The sequence below is a fragment of the Lactuca saligna genome, chromosome 5 (genome assembly GCF_052625555.1).
Source record: "Lactuca saligna cultivar CGN05327 chromosome 5, ASM5262555v1, whole genome shotgun sequence".
Classification (NCBI taxonomy): Eukaryota; Viridiplantae; Streptophyta; class Magnoliopsida; order Asterales; family Asteraceae; genus Lactuca; species Lactuca saligna.
In genome coordinates this window covers 24446847-24466509 of record NC_136421.1, presented here as the reverse complement: position 1 = coordinate 24466509, position 19663 = coordinate 24446847, and positions in this window count along the sequence as shown.

Here is a 19663-nt window from a genome sequence, read left to right as displayed (position 1 = left end):
TCTACAGAAAAGTTGAGTCCTATTCACGGACTGTTTTGACCATCTTAAACTTAATATATTTCAAAAATGTAAAATATGAAAATAGTTCAAGTTTATACCTTTCTAAGGACTACTTGCACGCATTCATACGATTTTTCTACAATTTATGGCGATTTTTATAAAACTGCCTGTCATTTCAGAAGTGATTTCGGACCAGTCTGTGAAGATGTTCATTTTCACACTAGTTTGAGACCACTAAAAATCATAATAAAAATTAGGAATAAAGTAGACTCATTTTGTAAACTCTCAGAGGTGATGGATTCAGTTTTTGACTTACTATGATTTTTCTATGAGTTTTCTAAAAACAGGGACAGTAAAGGGTAAAACTGTCAAAAGTGGTTTATAGATTTATTAACACCTTCTAACATTTTTGAGCAATGTTTATACATTAAGGAAGTTAAAAAACAATCATTTAAATGTGTTTAATTACCATTTTTACAAAAGTGATAAGTACAAAAGGTCTTTAGTATCAAACTTAAGGATTATATCATGCAAAGTTTCTAATAAAAACGTAAGAATATGAACAACAATTACGAAACATACCAAATCATCTTTTAAAATTTATACATATATATAACCATATACATATATATGCTTTGTTTACAAACTTCTATTCTACATCAAAAATATATCTATATAGTTTTACGAGAACATCATGAACTGTTACATACTAGAAACACTATTTCAAGAAGTTTACTTTCACCTACAAGAACAAACGAACATTTTCACAAGTAAATCTGTTTTTATACTAAGATTTGTGAGACATTAACTTCACGTACGTTCGAGTATACATTTCAAGCCCTGTATTATATACCAGAATCCCTTGGAGGGGGAGCATGGTGTTTGTGTATAGATCTATACGGGCTTGACAACCCCGCGCCCTGACTGTTAGCTACAGTACACGATTTGGGGTGACAAACGTCAGAACATTCCAACGCCTGAAGAACGTTGTGTATAGGCAATTCTAGTCAATAGCATGGTTATGAAACTCACATGGGGTATTAAAAACACATTGATTTACGGGGTTTTTCAGACGTATTGGAAATTTTATACGTACATACATTTTCTAGAAACAAACATTGGTCTTGAAAGAAGGCTACATTTATGCTAGTAGAAAATATAGGATTTTCTAGGAACAAACAAACAAGAACAAAACATTTCATTTCATACAAACATTGTCATTTAATACTTATGAAACTCACCAGCTTAAATGCTGATCTACTCTTTCAAAACTACTTGTATGTCCCAGGGATTCAGTAATTACAGGTAACAAACAGGTTTTGAAGAAGGGACGCTGCAGCGCCAATTTAAATTCATATTTTGGCATCGTATTGTAATTGGTTTTGAACATGTACATTTTAACAATGTAAACTTTCAATTATACAAACTATAAATACATAGGGACTAAAACTCTCTGAATTAACAATTTCAAAACAGGAACATTCGGGGTCCTTTGCTGTTAAGTCTATGTTTGCTAAGTGTATACGTTAAGGTGGTATATACTAAAAGTTTTATAAACTTAGAATTTGTGATTTTCACTTTACTTCCTTTTCCTTGTTTGGATGTGGATATAAGGTAAGATCACTTATTCAACTGACTATTTAATCTTGACTGTATATGACCTGTATACACAAGGCAACCATAGAAGGACCAGGAATGGACCGAGATTTCACGAAAAATGTAAGTGCATACAAACATACTAGTAAGGAGTTATATTGGGAGCAAAACAAAAAGTATTAAGATAAGTTAAACACTGCGAGTAAGCCTCGGGGTATGTAATCATGTCTGGGAAGAATATAGCCTGATCAACTATATTTATCCAAGAGGTGACCAACGTATGCCGAGGAATGGTCGTAGTGGATGACGAGTCTAAAACTTACCAACAAACCATACAAAGAAAACTTTAACATACAAATTTAAAATACTATAGGAGTATTTTGTGTTACAATAGAATCACACACTTAGATTCTTCATATGCTACTTACCACTATTCTCGCATAGGCATATCAGCTAGACTACATCTCCACATAGACCCCTACTATCCTGCCACCGAAGCCAATAGATGGATCAAGAAGGATCCAGAAGAAGATTTCGAAGAGTACCAATAGATAAAATACGAGGAAGAAGATTTCCGAGAAGGACCAGATGGAGAAAGAAGTTTGGGAGATACCATCAATAAACCTTACCCTATCAAGAGGAGTGTGAGAACCTCCACCTCTCATTTCAGGAAGCAACCCACAATTAACTACCTAGCCACACATATAGACTGGAGAGGACAACCGATGATCCACAACCGACATAAACTCATTGCACCGTACTTCGGGCCATAGCACCCATAGACCGGAAAGCAGATCAAGAGAACAATACGGATCACCTATACTCCTTAGAAAAGGAGATAATCATTATAGGACAAAGAACCCTTACAACTACAACCTGGACAGTCATCAAAGAACTGAGAACAGAGGAGGCCACTCGCGAAATAGAATCATGCAGACACATGAAGGTAATCAGCATACTGGTGCAACACTAGTTCTATAAATAGACCCCACAACATTTCAAATTACAGTAACAACCGCTGTGACAGCAGTCATGGCACACCTCGGCGCTAACAACACAAACAAAACCGGAAACGGCACCGAAAGTTCCAATCGTAATAACAACCAGGGACACCCCGAGTATGTTCCTGCAACGACGCCCCAAATCAAGGACCTACCAAAAAGACAACAAATAGTGATATTCCATACCACCACCATCCCTACTACCTCAGTGCCGACAAGACCATATGTTGGAAACCTACCAAAATGCACCAAGTGTAGCTTTCATCACAAAGGAAAGTGCAGGGAAATGCACTGCAAGGACTGTAATGAAAAGGGGCATACCACAAATTTCTGTAGGGTGCCGGCTCAACAGACCGCCCAGAACACAAAAGCTGGGATGAGTCGCACTTGCTACAGATGTGGAGAAGTAGGGCATTTCATAAAAGAGTTCCCGGAGACTAAAAACAAAGATTTCAGGAGCGTCGGAAGTGTTTTAGCAACAGAGCGTGGGAAAGCAGTAATAGACCTCACTGAGATTCCGGTACATTCATTCCCGATAGCACATATGCATGGATACTATATAATAGCCAAGCGGAGAGGAGTATTGTGAGTCGAAGATTTAATCAATTTCTCAACCAAAAACCTCAAAAACTTAAACAAAATATTTACAGTAGAATTGGAATAATCAAAAGCACTAGAGACGTGTACATAGGGTGCACTCTAACACTAAATCAACCAATTCGTTCAAATCATCCTAAAACCGGTCACAATAAAAATTTATGACATTTTCATTTTAACAACATATTAGTTAGTTTCCTCACCATACCGATATCATATATTACAAAAATTCCATTCGCCTAAACCCATCGAGTAATAGAACCCTCATTGTCTATGGTGACAAACCGACACAAACCCCCGACTCACCTTTTACAACAAGACTCAGAAGTACCTACACAGGAGGTACCACGCCCTCCTAGCCCATGCTGTGGATAAGAAACAAGAAGAGAAATACATCATGGATGTTGAAAAAGCCCGTAACCTTTTCGATATATTCCCAGAAGATCTCTTGGGAATACCATCCGTACGGCAACCCGAGTTCAAAAATCAACCTAAGTGCAGTAGTTGTGGAAAAGGGTTGTTGTAAATGCCATCTCACCCAAGTTAATCACCCCACTCAAGTAGAGACTATGGACTCATACTAGTGAATCTATGATTACTAAGTGTATATATTGGAGCCCTATATAATTAAGATTCTACAGACTTAGGGTTAGTAATTCCACTTTAAATCCTTTTCCTTGTTTGGATGTGGGCTTAGAATAGAATCACCGATTCGACTGTCTTTTCAATCTTAATTATATATGACTTATAAACACAAAAAGATGATAGATGAATCAGTTATTAGTCATAGCATGAACTCCATGACAAGTTACCTATGACAGTAGATGGACATGCTACCACTTGAGCGATCGTAGACAAATCAACCAAACCCACACACTTTCTACCGACCAAGGATACAAAGAAAAATAGAAAAGCTGACAGGAGCATATCACAAGAAAATTGCGAGTCTGCATAGTATACCACTATCTATCATTTTGGATAAGGGACAGGCGATTCGCCTCGTGTTTTCAATAGTCGTTAAAGAAGTCCTTTTTATCACACTCAAACTGAAAGACAAAGAGGAAGAACCATTCATCGAATCGTTATACAACATCAACTATTACATTAACATCAAAGTCGCAGCATTCGAAGCTCTCTGTAGAAGCAAGTGTAGATCACCTCTTTGATGGGATGAGGTAGGTGACACGAAAATAGCTAACTTGCAAGTTCCTAATAACACTCTCACCAGCCCCCAGATCATACGAGAAACTACAGAGAATATTGTTCAACCCGTGAACGATTGAAGGCATCCCAGGATCGGAAGAAGAGCTTGTCTAATGAGACTCTTGTTATTCCACTGGATGAAATTGAAATCAACGGGAGTCTAAACTTCATCGAAGAATCGGTGGAAATCATGGATCAGGAGGTCAAAAGGACAAAACAAAGTCGCATGCCCATAGTGAAGGCTCGTTGGAACACCAAGCGAGGACCGAAATTCACTAAGGAATGCGAGGATCAAATAAAAAAAACACCCCCAATTGTTTAGTGATATCCCGTCTACAAGTTGAATTTCGGGGCGAAATTCTTTTAACGGGGGGAGAATGTAACAATTGGTAAAAATAGGACCGATCGTACGATGCTATGTTTTGATTATTAAGCAATATGAGTATTTTATTAAGAATGGTTGAAGGAATTTAACCTCTTTTATTTAAATAAGTTATTGTGAAATATAAAACAAGTAACTATTGATAAATTTCGTTATGATGTATGACTACGAACCATCACCGGTTTGTGAAATTAGCATATAACATCATTTAAATGCAACAAACTTAATTTTTGTATTAACATGTCTCTAGTTGATAAGTAAATCAGGGTCTATGTAAAAGGTTTGATTAATAGATGTGGAGGATCTAAATTTGACAAATATACGAACCAAAGTGACAAAATGTGTTTAACGATATGGTTAACCGGTTAAATGTCACGAAATTATACATTGGTCAATAAATTTTATATTTAAATAAATAAAAATATAATATGAATTATTATAAGGTATAATTAGAATGTATTTAAGTGTTTTTGAATAGAAATAATAAAACATAAACATTAAAGTTCAAATACACAAAAACTACATTGTTATTTTATACTAAGTATTTGTACATATGTATTATTATTATCTAGTGAATGATTAGTTATGGATCATGATTTAAGTTATTAAATGTAAGGAATATGATTTCTAAATCAATTAAGATAAGAAAATTGGTGGAGATATGTGCCAACTTAACTAATAAGTGCTTAATCACTTAAGACATTTTACTAAGAATGCTTATTAACCCCTCTTCTAATTTTCAGGATTAAGACCTTCCCTCTCCTTAACTAGAACTCCTAACTAACTAAATAACTAGTAGTTAGTTAGTTAACTAACTCTATCTCTAAGCAACCACCCAAGCAAGTGGCTAGACAAGATCACATCACTTAAACTCACATCCCATCACAAGCTAGTCTAGGTTTTGTCCCCTTATGCTCTTCCACTCTTTCCTCCTTCATATCCACAAAATTTCCTCTTCATTTTACCCTAATTTGAGCAGCCAATACTCCAGGGAATTACTCTCAACCTTCATCTCATTTTCAAGCACAAGAACTTCCTTCCAAAGCCATCAAAACCATGAACTAAAGGGCTGCTGCCCCTTTTGTGTTTCAGCCACCATTTCAACCATCTACACCTTCCTTTTGCTTGATATTTTTACCACCAAATACCCCTGGAAGTTACTTGTTATGATACTCAAAATTATTTATTCAAAACAGTGAGTAAACTACCCTTTTTCTTGCTCTTTTGCTATGAAATTTTCGTGACAACAACATAGCCAAAAGAGTGGCTGTTTTGGAGCATCAAACCAACAACCAAAAGTTCATCTTCAACCTTCCATTCTTCAAGTATTCACATAAGGTGAGTTCATACCCATACATTTTCATTTTTTCTTCAAGTTTTAATGGGGGGGGGGGGGGGGGAGGGGGGAATACAAGTTAGAACACTAAACATAACTTAAATTTAAATGACAACTTTCTACAGAAAAGTTGAGTCCTATTCACGGACTGTTTTGACCATCTTAAACTTAATATCTTTCAAAACTGTAAAATATGCAAATAGTTCAAGTTTATACCTTTCTAAGGAATACTCGCACGCGTTCATACGATTTTTCAACAATTTATGGCGATTTTTATAAAACTGCCTATCATTTCAGAAGTGATTTCGGACAGTCTGTGAAGATGTTCATTTTCACACTAGTTTGAGACCACTAAAAATCATAATAAAAATTAGGAATAAATTAGACTCATTTTGTAAACTCTCAGAGGTGACGGATTCAGTTTTTGACTTACGATGATTTTTCTATGAGTTTTCTAAAAACAGGGACAGTAAAGGGTAAAACTGTCAAAAGTGGTTTATAGATTTATTAACACCTTCTAACATTTTTGAGCAATGTTTATACATTAAGGAAGTTAAAACACAATCATTTAAATATTTTTAATTACCATTTTTACAAAAGTGATAAGTACAAAAAGGTCTTTTGTATCAAACTTAAGGATTATTTCATGCAAAGTTTCTAATAAAAACGTAAGAATATAAACAACAATTACGAAACATACCAAATCATCTTTTAAAATTTATACACACACATATATATATATATATATATATATATATATATATATATATATATATATATATATATATATATATATATATATATATAAACATATACATATATATGCTTCGTTTACAAACTTGTCTTCTAGATCAAAAATATACCCATATAGTTTTACGAGAACATCATGAACTGTTACATACTAGAAACACTATTTCAAGAAGTTTACTTTCACCTACAAGAACAAACGAACATTTTCACAAGTAAATCTGTTTTTATACTAATATTTGTGAGACATTAACTTCACGTACGTTCGAGTACACATTTCAAGTGCTGTATTATATACTAGAATCCCTTGGAGGGGGAGCATGGTGTTTGTGTATAGATCTATACGGGCTTGACAACCCCGCGCCCTGACTGTTAGCTACAGTACACCATTTGGGGTGACAAACATCAGAACATTCCAATGCCTGAAGAACGTTCTGTATAGGCAATTCTAGTCAATAGCATAGTTATGAAACTCACATGGAGTATTAAAAACACATTGATTTACGCGGTTTTTCAGACGTATTGGAAATTTTATACGTATATACATTTTCTAGAAACAAACATTGGTCTTGAAAGAAGGCTACATTTATGCTAGTAGAAAATATAGGATTTTCTAGGAACAAAAAAACAAGAACAAAACATTTCATTTCATACAAACATTGTCATTTAATACTTATGAAACTCACCAGCTTAAATGCTGATCTACTCTTTCAAAACTACTTGTATGTCCCAGGGATTCAGTAATTACAGGTAACAAACAGGTTTTGAAGAAGGGACGCTGCAGCGCCAATTTAAATTCATATTTTGGCATCGTATTGTAATTGGTTTTGAACATGTACATTTTAACAATGTAAACTTTCAATTATATATATGATGGTTGTATTGCTTTCTTTACTATGTATTCATTTGTTACATTACCACATGAAGTCATCCGCCCCCGAATGTTTCCGCCGTTCCGGTTTGGGGGTGTGGCACTTAGTAAGTGAAACTTGTGCCTTTAAAGAAGGAAACTTGAAGATAGAAGAGCTTGAAGGAAGGAGAAAGCTTGGGATCCACCATCTACGGGTTGTGAGCATTCATTTAGAGGTAAATGTTACCACCTTGATCTCTATTTACTTAGATCTCATTTCATGAAAGAATGGGGTCACTTTTGGGTGTATAATGGGATCAAACTCAGATCTGGACTCATCAGAAGGAAATGGTTCCAGATCTGGACCTCTCTAGGTCCCCATGGACATAAAGTCACTCACTTTATCCAATCTAGCCCATTTCCATGCATAAAGACCTTGTACGAAGCTTAGTTTTGAAGTAATAACCTTGAAGGACCTTGCATGCACATAAAGTTAACAACTTTACGTGGTATCTGCATTAGGAGAGTGTCACACCCCAAAACCAAAAACGACGAAAACGTTCTGGCGTGGAGGACGTCATGTACAGTATCACCACAATGTAAAGTAGTAAACAAACAACAACATCATCCATTGCATTAATACTATAATTATTATACAAATATGTTTTGTCAAATTTTGATAAACACTAAAGCATAAATCAAAATGAAAGATGGGTCTTCAACGAGCTCCATCTTCCCAAATTCTTGCATCTGTACCTGTCTATGATGACCTGAGGATACAAGTAATTTTGAAAGCGAGTATCAGCTTTGAAGCTGGTGAGATCATAAGTATTTTAGTGTCTTAATTTGTATGAAAATACTTGTATGTATTTGAAATGTACGTATTTGTATGTATACGAATTGTATGTATTAAAAATGTAAATGAACTGTATACATGAAAATGTTTGTAAAACAACTGTAAATGTTTGAAAAGCCCTAGAAATCCCTATGATTCCTATTAGTAACAAAAGGAGTCTTCTACCAAGACTTAAATGTTCTCAATGTAGTCTTCTACCAAGACCTAACTGCTCTAAATGTAGCCTTCTACCAAGGCATCTAGTGTCTGTGCGTGTGTCTCTTGTAAGAGTATGTATTTTCCCAGGTATGACAATCATTAACCAAAAATATAGTTTCTACATTTCCGTGCGTCATGTGAATGTTCACGAAGTGAATGTAAGTGGGAAAGCAAAATAGTACTATGGTGTAGTGTCGAACTACCACCGTACCAATTTCCTTAAGTCTAAGGTAATCGTGTAAGTACTGTAGTATTTGATATAAATAACTACATTGGTACTCAGCTGCCTTATTTGAGGGATAAGGTATAATGTGATGTCTAGATCCCAGGCTAAACGCTCCCCTATCAAAGGGATTTTGGAACCTACCCACGACCCCTGCATATCTGCAAGCCGTGAGCATCCACATTACTATGATCATGTATACTCGATATAACTATCACAATTGCGTTGTGATTCATCAGTATAGTTAGATCCTGAACTGGGTCCATGCTATAGCACCTAGTGACATCTGTTCTATGTATATGTAAGTGTGATCATGTAATTGTATAGTAATGTACTGTAATGTTCTAGCTGTAGTGTACGTGCTCTCTATTTAGTAAGTATAGTAATGTACTGCAATGTTATAGCTGTAGTGTACGTGCTCTCTATTTAGTAAGTATAGTAATGTACTGTAATGTTCTAGTTGTAGTGTACGTGCTCTCTATTTAGTAAGTATAGTAATGTACTGTAATGTTCTAGCAAGTATTGACTCATGAATGAACTGACTCATTGTATGGTATCACATTCTAGTAATAGCTCTAGTATCTTCCTAAACTACCCACATGGTAGTTTACTAGTAATCTAACTGGTACGTATGGAGATGGATGTATACCCTTGTTACCCAAGGGCATGGGATGAACTGGAAGGACCTTTATGACTATATATGTATAAATGTTATATAAATAATATTTAAATGACCTTTGGACGAGTACCCGATATCCCACCAGACCACATCTCAAGCGTGAAAAGGAAATAAGGTGGATAGCCGTCCTAAGTCTTTTAAACATTTCTTATATAACCATACATATAGAGGCATGAAATTTATAATATAAAAGCATAAAATAAGTTTTGTAAAACCTTTGAACATAATTATTATCTAAGAAAAGATCGACTTGATGTCAATTTATAAAACGTTTTGGAGGCATGGGTTTGATAAAACAACTTTAGTATAAGGAAACTTTTGTTTGAATCACAATTGTAAATAAGTTTGAAAAGTAATATACAGAGTAAAATGTATTGAGAAATAAGGAGTTTTAAACACATAAAGTGTTTATGAAAGACATTTGAAGGAAACTGTTTAGTAAAACGGCTAATGTAATCATTTGAATGCTGCTTATTAATCACATGTGATTGATATAATAATTAGCATAATTCTACTTGTATCCTCCCCCATAAAACATTTAAAAACACTGATTAAGGGGTATGAATTCACCTGTAGTGAGTGGTTCTGGTGAAAACGTTGGATCAGTTGCTAAGTATCAAGTGGTGGCTTGAGTACACACGTGAATCCTATTTATCATATATTGGCATATATATGAACATAATTAGTGTTATGAACGACTGCATAATGATTTTTGGGACCACCGTAGGGACTAGTAAACCCTTATAATGAAGTGTTACAATCATATATGATTGTATGAGGGTTTATAAGGCTATACAAGAGGGTGTATGGCCAAAATACACACTATATGTGTGTGTGCGGCCAAGTGTGCTGCCATCACATATGTGCGGCCCTGTGTGCGGCCATGTGTGCTGCCAGATGGTGTGTGCTGCCATGTGTGCTGCCAGATGGTGTTTATTGGTGTTCTTGGTGTTCTTGGTACCTTGTATGAAGATCTTCAAGGAGAATTGATGATACTTGAGAGGATTTTCGAGTTCTATGCTTGAAGAAGTGAAAGAAGTGTTCAAAAATGACTAAGTGTGGTACATATAGGTGGAGTGTGCGGTTGGGAAGGGTGTGAGGCCGCAAACACATGTGTGTGGCCACACACTCAAGTGTGTGGCTGCACACTCCATGTGTTGGAGTGTTTGACCTCTTTTTGATTCCTACACTTTGATTTAACCCATTTCCACACTCAAACCTTGATTATAACACGTTTAGAACTCTCCAATAGACCCTAAATGATACTACAAAATAGCAAAACGTGTCTATTATTGATAAGAAATGAAGAATGCAAGCTAGAAATCTTCGGGTTGTCACATCATCCCCCCGTTAAAGGGAATTTCGTCCCGAAATTAGAATTTAGACAAGGGAGTAGGTACAAATGATCGAGTCAGGAGGAGGAAACTTTCTACTCGATTGGTTCTAGCGCTCCTAAGTGAAATCGGGTTCTCGGTTGGTATCCCAATGAACCGGCACTAATGGGCGGTGATGATGCTTCATCCGCTTGACCTCTCGGTCGAGGGTCACTACGGTTCTAATATGAAGGCAAGGATCTCGACGAGTGGACTTACAAGAGTCCTAACAGAAAGGTATGTTTTCATTATTGAGACGCTAAGAGTATAATGTACGTTACTGAGTTCGCGGAGTAGGTCTAGTTTGTGCGAGACACAGGACCGATTCTGATAAGAATCTCGGAGGTCCTAACTATATTGGATTTAGCTCTCCACGCGATCCGAAGCGCATTATGTCATTCCCAGAGTGAGTTCTCCTAAGGAACTTGGTCACTCACTTGGAATTCCAATGGTTTCTTTTTCTTGTTTAACTTCCCAGACAAAGGCCACCCCTTGCTGGGTCAAAGTCGTACGGTTTCCTGTGATTTGTGAGGGTTTCTGGATGAACTATGACAGTAGGTCTGTAAGACCTAGAATTTGGTGAAAGACTGTCGGCATCTCTGGTGTCGTCAAATGCTCAACGGTTTTGACAAATTGAAAAAGTACTCAAAATTTCCCACATCACTATTAGTGTGTCATAGAAATTCGACTCTTCAATTTCAAAGCTTGTGTCTAGAGAACTTCGTTAAAACTTCCTATGTAGGAAATGTTTCCATGGGTTTTCTTCTTACTACGAGGGTGGATAAGTAAGGCATTACATGGAGAATGAAGAACTGATCCAAGTAAGAAAGACGGACCCTACTCGTTTAGCTCCTGAAAGCTATGGGCGTATTGGTCCTATCCGAAGGGTATCACTACGGACTTGAAGTGTCCGCATCGAATTCGGAAGACAGTCTTCTGGACATCCTTCCCTAACATTCGGACTGGTGATATTCGGATCTCAGATCCATTCCTGGAAGTAACTCTTTCCTTGCGTTTGTTCAACCATTTCATCCATGCGAGGTAGAAATAACGATTTCTATGAAAATCTTGATGGAGTCCTCGATATCCGAGGCACATATGATGCAATCCGTCGATCTCGGGGAGAATAAGATTGGGGTTTCTCCAGGGTGAGAAGCCTAGTCTTCTTATTCTATCGCTGTGCAGTTTGTTAAGTTGTTTGTACTGTTCTGGTATCTCCGTAGGTGTTTAGACTATAGGGCGATCTGTTTACAAGAGTCGTACTGGGTTCTAAGTTTGTTCACATGACGATGCGATTACTCATAGGCTTAGGTAGTTCTCCGTCCTGAAGTTCATATTAGAATTCATACATGTTTTCACAATCACAATCTCGTGTATACGAGTCGTATGTAATTAAGATTGAAAAGGTAGTCGAATAATTGATTCTTGTTTAAGCTCACATCCCATCAGGGAAAAAGAAGTTAAAGTGGAATCATCAATTCTAAACCTGTAGAACCTTGATTATATATCACTCTTATGTATATATTCCTCAGTGATAGATCAATCGTATGAATCCTTGGATTGAACTTGACGTACTGCACGAGTGGTACTTTGGGGATTTCTTCGGAAAGAAAATAACTAAGAGGTACTCCTGGCATGAGTACTTCGGTGTTCTGATATGACGGCTTCGCTGGAAAAGTAATCTAGAAGAAAGAGATGTACGTATGAGGCTGTTTTTGTGAGGATCAAATTGAATCGAGTCGTATGATAATGTCGGAATCATACCGAAACTTAAAGACATTAGATTTGAACATAAGACGTTTACAGACAAAACACAACCGTGCAACCATGACTAGAGTTACGGTACTTCAGATTTACCACTAGACTATTGCTGCGAATAAGATATACTACAAAAGACAAGTATACGCAGCACGAGAATCCCTATACAGACAAGATCTCGCAAAAGATAAGACTCTAGTTGCACTAGTCCTGGATAGTTTATAAGTCTGTTACAACAACATGCCTAAGCTACATTAATGAGGGTTTCGGAGTAGGCTCTCCTGCAGCTGTGATCCTAAAAATCTTCCCATCTGCACCCGAGTTCTTCACTATCGGGCAATCCTTCTTGAGGTGTCCAATTTCACTGCATTGGTGACACATAAGGACATCACCTACATTGGTGGTGGAGGTGAAGTGTCGATTAGGGGTTATGGGGACACGGGTTCTTTCCTTGAATTCCTTCTTCGGGTAATCTCTTTTATAGTGCCCAAACTCACCACAATTATAGCAAACTAGGCTTGCCCCAGTGGTGGGGGTAGTTCTACAGAAACGGACAATGTGCCCCATCTTGTTGCAATTAACGCATTGCAAAGCTCGGCACATTCCTTCGTGGTGATAGTTGCACCGGTCGCACTTCGGGAGTGTTCCTTTGTATGGTCTGCTCGGTACGGGGATGGCAGAGGTTTCCACTTGCTGTTGTTGCATGGCAAGTTTTCGGGGTTCCTTGCGTTCTTTCTGGGCTTGGCGCTTCCGTTTCTTGTTCTTTGATTTTCGGCTTTACGGGCCTGTGGTCGTTACCGTTTGATGATTTCCTGGATGGATACCACGATTGGAAACTTTAATTCCATCATCAGCATTGATTGAGCTGATAGCGTTACAGTGCGCAAGGACAGCGGTTACAGCAGCTACCACGACAGCTGTAACTGTTGTTTGGAAGGTAGCGGTGTCCATGTAACAACGCAAATTTTCAAATAAAATTTTCATTTAAAATAAAGTGATTTCATTCAACCAAAATATTTATTTCATATTTCATATCAATACATAAATAAATCCCCCAAGATCTCAATCAGCAGCAGTGTGTATACATCATGCCGACGCCTTCCCACGGTCCTCGCTAGTACCTGAAACACATACATAACAACTTGTAAGCATAAATGCTTAGTGAGTCCCCCAGTATACCACTTACACATACACGCCTTTCCAGGCCCTGACCTTCCGGTCCACAGTACAACGCCTTCCGGCCCGTAACATATTCAACACATAATACAATTACTTAAACACATATAGCACATATATCTTATTTCATGCCTGACCTTGCCTTACTGTCACATAGTGCATTGCCTCCCGGCCCATAGAACAAACATAACATACATATCACATAACACATATATAGCATATATAACACATAACATATCCGACCTTCCGGTCACACAATCAAAACCCTTCTGGGTACAGTATAGTGAGAAGACTCACCTCATGGTAATGAATACTATCAACTCTTGAAATCGCCCGCACTCGATCCGCCGATCTGCAGACTCCCTATAATACCATATACCCTTATTAATAATCTTGTCATTCAATACAACTGACCTTAAGGAACTACATGCAGGCCAACTCTGGTCAACGGTCAACTGGACCGGACTCGTCGAGTACCAAGGTGACTCGATGAGTCAAGACGTCCTCCCCAACTTTCCCTGATGTTCCCTTTTCTACTCGTCGAGTATCCCCCTTAACTCGACGAGATCCACGTGGAAGAATCGCGGGGCCACCCCGACTCCACTCACCGAGTCCGAAGAACAACTCGGCGAGTTCCAGTGAACCTACAAGCTACTCGCCGAGTCTGAAGAGCAACTCGGCGAGTCCCAGTAAATCTTCAAGCTACTCGCCGAGTCTATTCATACGACTCGGCGAGTCCATGCCATGCAGTCGATCGACTGCTTCCTGCAATACGTATGATTCCGAACCACACACTCGTGGGACTTCCTGTACCTCTAGACATTCTATTACTGGAGTATAAACGTTCGTATAACAGCATAACAATCTCTCAACCCACCAAATGGGTTTCCTAAACCCTAAATCCATGAACACATCAAAATAACAGAAACGAATCGAAATGATACTTGGAACGTGTTCTCTGTGTCCCCAAGCTTCAGAACTCGACCCACTTGATCTTCCTTTGGCCAAACTTTCCTTCTTCTTGTCTAGCAATTTCTTCAAAGCCCCAACCACCTTCCCTCCGATTCTAAATGTTCGCAGATGTTTAGGTGCTTCTCCAATCGACCAAAAGACGGCAATGACGGCCTAAGAGGCGTTATATACGATCGCAACCAAGCGGCTAGGGTTTCTGCTGAGCAGCGTCGACTCGCCGAGTCCATTCTGGACTCGTCGAGTCCAGTCGCGAACCCGCAACCAAGTCTGTGACCCTACTCGGCGAGTCTGGCTCCAACTCGCCGAGTCCCAACCAAAAATGCCCCCAAAGCAATTTTTAAGGCAATACCTGAAATTCCGGGCTGTTACAACTCCCCCCCCACTAGAACTAGACTTCGTCCTCGAAGTCTCACTCTGCGAATAACTCCGGATGTTGCTCCCGCATCTCACGCTCCGGCTCCCAAGTCATCTCCGATCCTTTCCGATGTTGCCACTGAACCAACACCAGAGGTACTTCCTTGTTCCGCAGAACCTTGATCTTCCGATCCCTAATAGCTACCGGTCTCTCGGCATAATTCAGGCTCGCATCCACCTAAATATCCTCTAACGGTACCACTGCCGATTCATCGGCTATGCACTTCCTCAACTGTGATACGTGAAAGGTATTGTGTATCTGTCCCAACTCTGCTGGCAACTCCAATCGATAGGCTACCCGACCTACCCTCGCAACCACACGAAATGGACCTATGAACCGGGGCCCCAACTTGCCCCTCTTTCTAAACCGGATCACTCCCTTCCAAGGAGAAACCTTCAGGAGAACGAAATCGCCAACCTGGAATTCCAGCTCGGACCGGCGTCTATCCGCATAACTCTTCTGTCGGCTCTGGGCAGTCAATAATCTCTGCCTAACTTGCTGAATCTGCTCTGTCGTTTGGAGTACGATTTCCGTACTACCCATCACTCTCTGTCCCACCTCTCCCCAGCAAATGGGAGTCCGACACCTCCTACCATACAACAACTCAAAAGGTGGCATACCAATGCTCGAATGATGGCTGTTGTTGTAGGAAAACTCTACCAAAGGTAAATACGCATCCCAGCTACCCCCGAAGTCTAACACACACGCTCGAAGCATGTCCTCCAACGTTTGAATCGTCCGCTCGCTCTGTCCGTCGGTCTGGGGATGGTATGCGGTACTAAAATGCAGTTTAGTACCCAGCTCCTCATGAAATTTCTTCCAGAACCTGGAAGTGAAACGTACATCACGGTCCGAAACAATCGAGATCGACACTCCATGCCGAGATACTACTTCTCTCAGATATAACTCCGCTAACTTCTCCGCTGATGAACTTTCGCTGATGGCAAGGAAGTGTGCACTTTTCGTCAGTCTATCCACAATCACCCAAATTGCATCGACTCCTCTGGCAGTTCTCGGCAATTTGGTGATGAAATCCATAGTAATCTGTTCCCACTTCCACTCAGGAATCTCCAAAGGCTGCAACTTACCATGCGGTCTCTGATGCTCGGCTTTGACCCTATGGCAGGTCAAACACCTCTCAACGAACCACGCGACGTCTCTTTTCATGCAAGGCCACCAATATTCCCTCCTCAAGTCCAAATACATCTTCGTAGCACCGGGATGGATCGAGAATTTCGACCTATGAGCCTCCTCCATCAAAGTGGCACGCGTACCGCCCACGAATGGTACCCAAATCCGACCCTGAAACGTCAGAAGTCCTCGTCCATCCTTAACGAACTCTGAAATTAACCCAACGACTCTCTCTTTCTTCTGCATTTCGGATCTCACAGCCTCGGCCTGTGCCCCACGAATCGCATCCAATATCGGGGTCATCACTGTCAGTCTCAAACATACGTCTCGCAATAGAGTGTTTCCTGCTTTACGACTCAATGCATCGGCTACCACATTAGCCTTGCCTGGGTGGTATAGGATCTCACAGTCATAATCCTTAACCACGTCCAACCATCTCCTCTGACGCATATTTAGGTTGGGTTGATCCATCAGATACTTCAAACTCTTATGGTCAGTGTATATAGTACAACGAACCCCGTACAGGTAGTGACGCCATATTTTGAGAGCGAACACCACTGCCCCCAACTCTAAATCATGTGTGGGGTATCTCGCCTCATGAGGCTTCAGCTGCCTCGACGCATAAGCTATCACATGACCTCTCTGCATCAACACCGCACCCAGTCCCGAAATCGATGCGTCGCAATATACGACAAAATCCTCCATCCCTTCCGGGAGAGCTAATACCGGGGCTTCGCACAGTCTCTGACGAAGTGTCTCGAAGGAAGTCTGCTGCTCGGGTCCCCATGAGAATGTAACACCCTTCCGGGTCAACCTGGTGAGCGGTACTGCGATCTTGGAGAAGTCCCTAATAAACCTCCGATAGTACCCCGCCAACGCAAGGAAACTCCTGATCTCGGAAGGCGACTTCGGTGCTTCCCAACTCATCACTGCTTCCACCTTGGCCGGATCGACCAATATCCCTGCCTGATTAACCACATGTCCAAGGAATTGGACCTCCCGCAACCAGAAGTCACATTTGGAGAATTTTGCATATAACTTCTCCGACCTCAGTACCTCAAGGACCTCCCTCAAATGACTCTCATGCTGCTCTCTGGTTCGCGAATATACTAGGATGTCGTCGATAAATACAATCACAGACCGATCCAGCATCGGCCTGCATACCCTGTTCATGAGGTCCATGAACACTGCCGGGGCATTGGTGAGCCCAAAAGGCATCACCACGAACTCGTAATGCCCATACCGCGTCCTGAATGCTGTCTTCTGGACGTCCTCATCCCGCACTCTTACCTGATGGTACCCTGATCTCAGATCGATCTTGGAAAACCAAGATGCCCCTTGCAACTGATCGAATAGATCATCGATCCTTGGTAACGGATAGCGGTTCTTGACCGTCACCTTGTTCAACTCCCGGTAATCAATACACATCCGGTGTGAACCATCCTTCTTCTTGACGAATAGAATCGGTGCTCCCCACGGCGAGCTACTCGGCCGAATAAATCCCTTCCCCAGCAACTCCTGGAGTTGCGAGGACAACTCTTGCATCTCTGGAGGTGCAAGACGATAAGGCACCTTCGCAATAGGCGCAGCCCCTGGAACCAGATCGATACCAAACTCTACTTCCCTCGCAGGAGGTACTCCCGGCAAATCCTCGGGAAAGACATCTGGAAACTCGCGCACCACTGGTACCTCCTCCACTGACCTCGATCGCTCGGAAACCTCCCGCGTATCCATCACATACGCCACGAAACCCTTACATCCCTGCTGTAGACATTGTCTCGCCCTTGCAGCCGAGCAAAAAGCTGATCCCGTACGGGTACCCTCGCCGTACACCGTAAGAACTCCCCCACTAGGGTCTCGTATAGTCACCAGTTGGCGCTCACAGTTGATGACAGCGCTGAATCGACTCAACCAGTCCATGCCCACGATGACACAGACGTCACCCATCGCAATAGGAACTAGGTCAATCGGAAACGCAACCCCAAAAATCTCTAGTACGCATCCCCGAAGGACCTCCGTAGCACAAACCACCCTCTCAGCCGCTATGGAAACGCTCAGAGGCTGACTTAACGGCTCACGACTAATACGTATATGCTGACTAAAAGTTAAAGATACAAAAGATCTACTCGCACCCGAATCAAATAACACAAGAGCAGGCATAGAATTCACAAGAAAAGTACCGACACGTATATTAACATAAGCATAACATTTCAACTTTAAATAAATAAATACGCGAATTATAGTATACCTGCCACAACATCGGGTGCAGCGCGGACCTCCTCCGCAGTCAGCTGAAAGGCTCTCCCGCGAGCCCTCGGGGCCTCGACCTTCGCCGGTCGTGTCTCGGTAGTCCTGGTAGCAGGTATAGATCCCTGACGAAGCTGCGGGTACTCGGCCTTCCGATGGCCTGTCTGGTTGCAGTGAAAGCAAACCAAAAACCCCTTAGGACAATCCCTGGCAATGTGTCCTTCCTTGCCACACTTGTAGCAAGCACCCGCTCGACACGCCCCCTCGTGACCCTTGCCGCACTTTCCGCAAGTACGGCTCTTCGACCCTCCCATCTTCAAATCAGCGGACTTGATCCGCTTGGCCGCCGGCTGGGACTGAGCCGGTCGCCTATCCGTCTGTCGAGACTCGGCCTCCTCCCTGGCCTGAGTCTTTAACTCGATCTCGCGCTTCCTGGCATTCGCCTGAAGCTCAGTGAAAGTACGGTAGGTGGAGTTTGACACAAACTCCCGGATTTCCCTCTTCAAAACGCCTAAATACCGGCTTATCCGTGACTGCTCTGTAGACACCAGTTCGGGGCAGAACATCGCCCTCTCGTGAAATTTCCGTGTAACCACCGCAACGGAATCAGTACCCTGCTTAAGGGTCAAGAACTCCTGGATCAATCGTTCCCTCTCCACTGGGGGAACGTACTCGTCCCTGAAAATCTCAGTAAACCTCTCCCATGTCACCGCTGAAATCTCTGCCTGAGTGAAGTTCGCCGTCACGAACTTCCACCAATCCTTCGCTCCCAGAAGGAGCTGGTTCAAGGCGAACCGTACCCTCAGGTGCTCCGGGCATGAGCAAGTGTAGAAGCACCCCTCAATATCAGCGATCCACCTCATCGCAGCAATCGGATCCTGTGTCCCATCGAACTCAGGGGGTTTCGTGTTGCTGAATTCCCG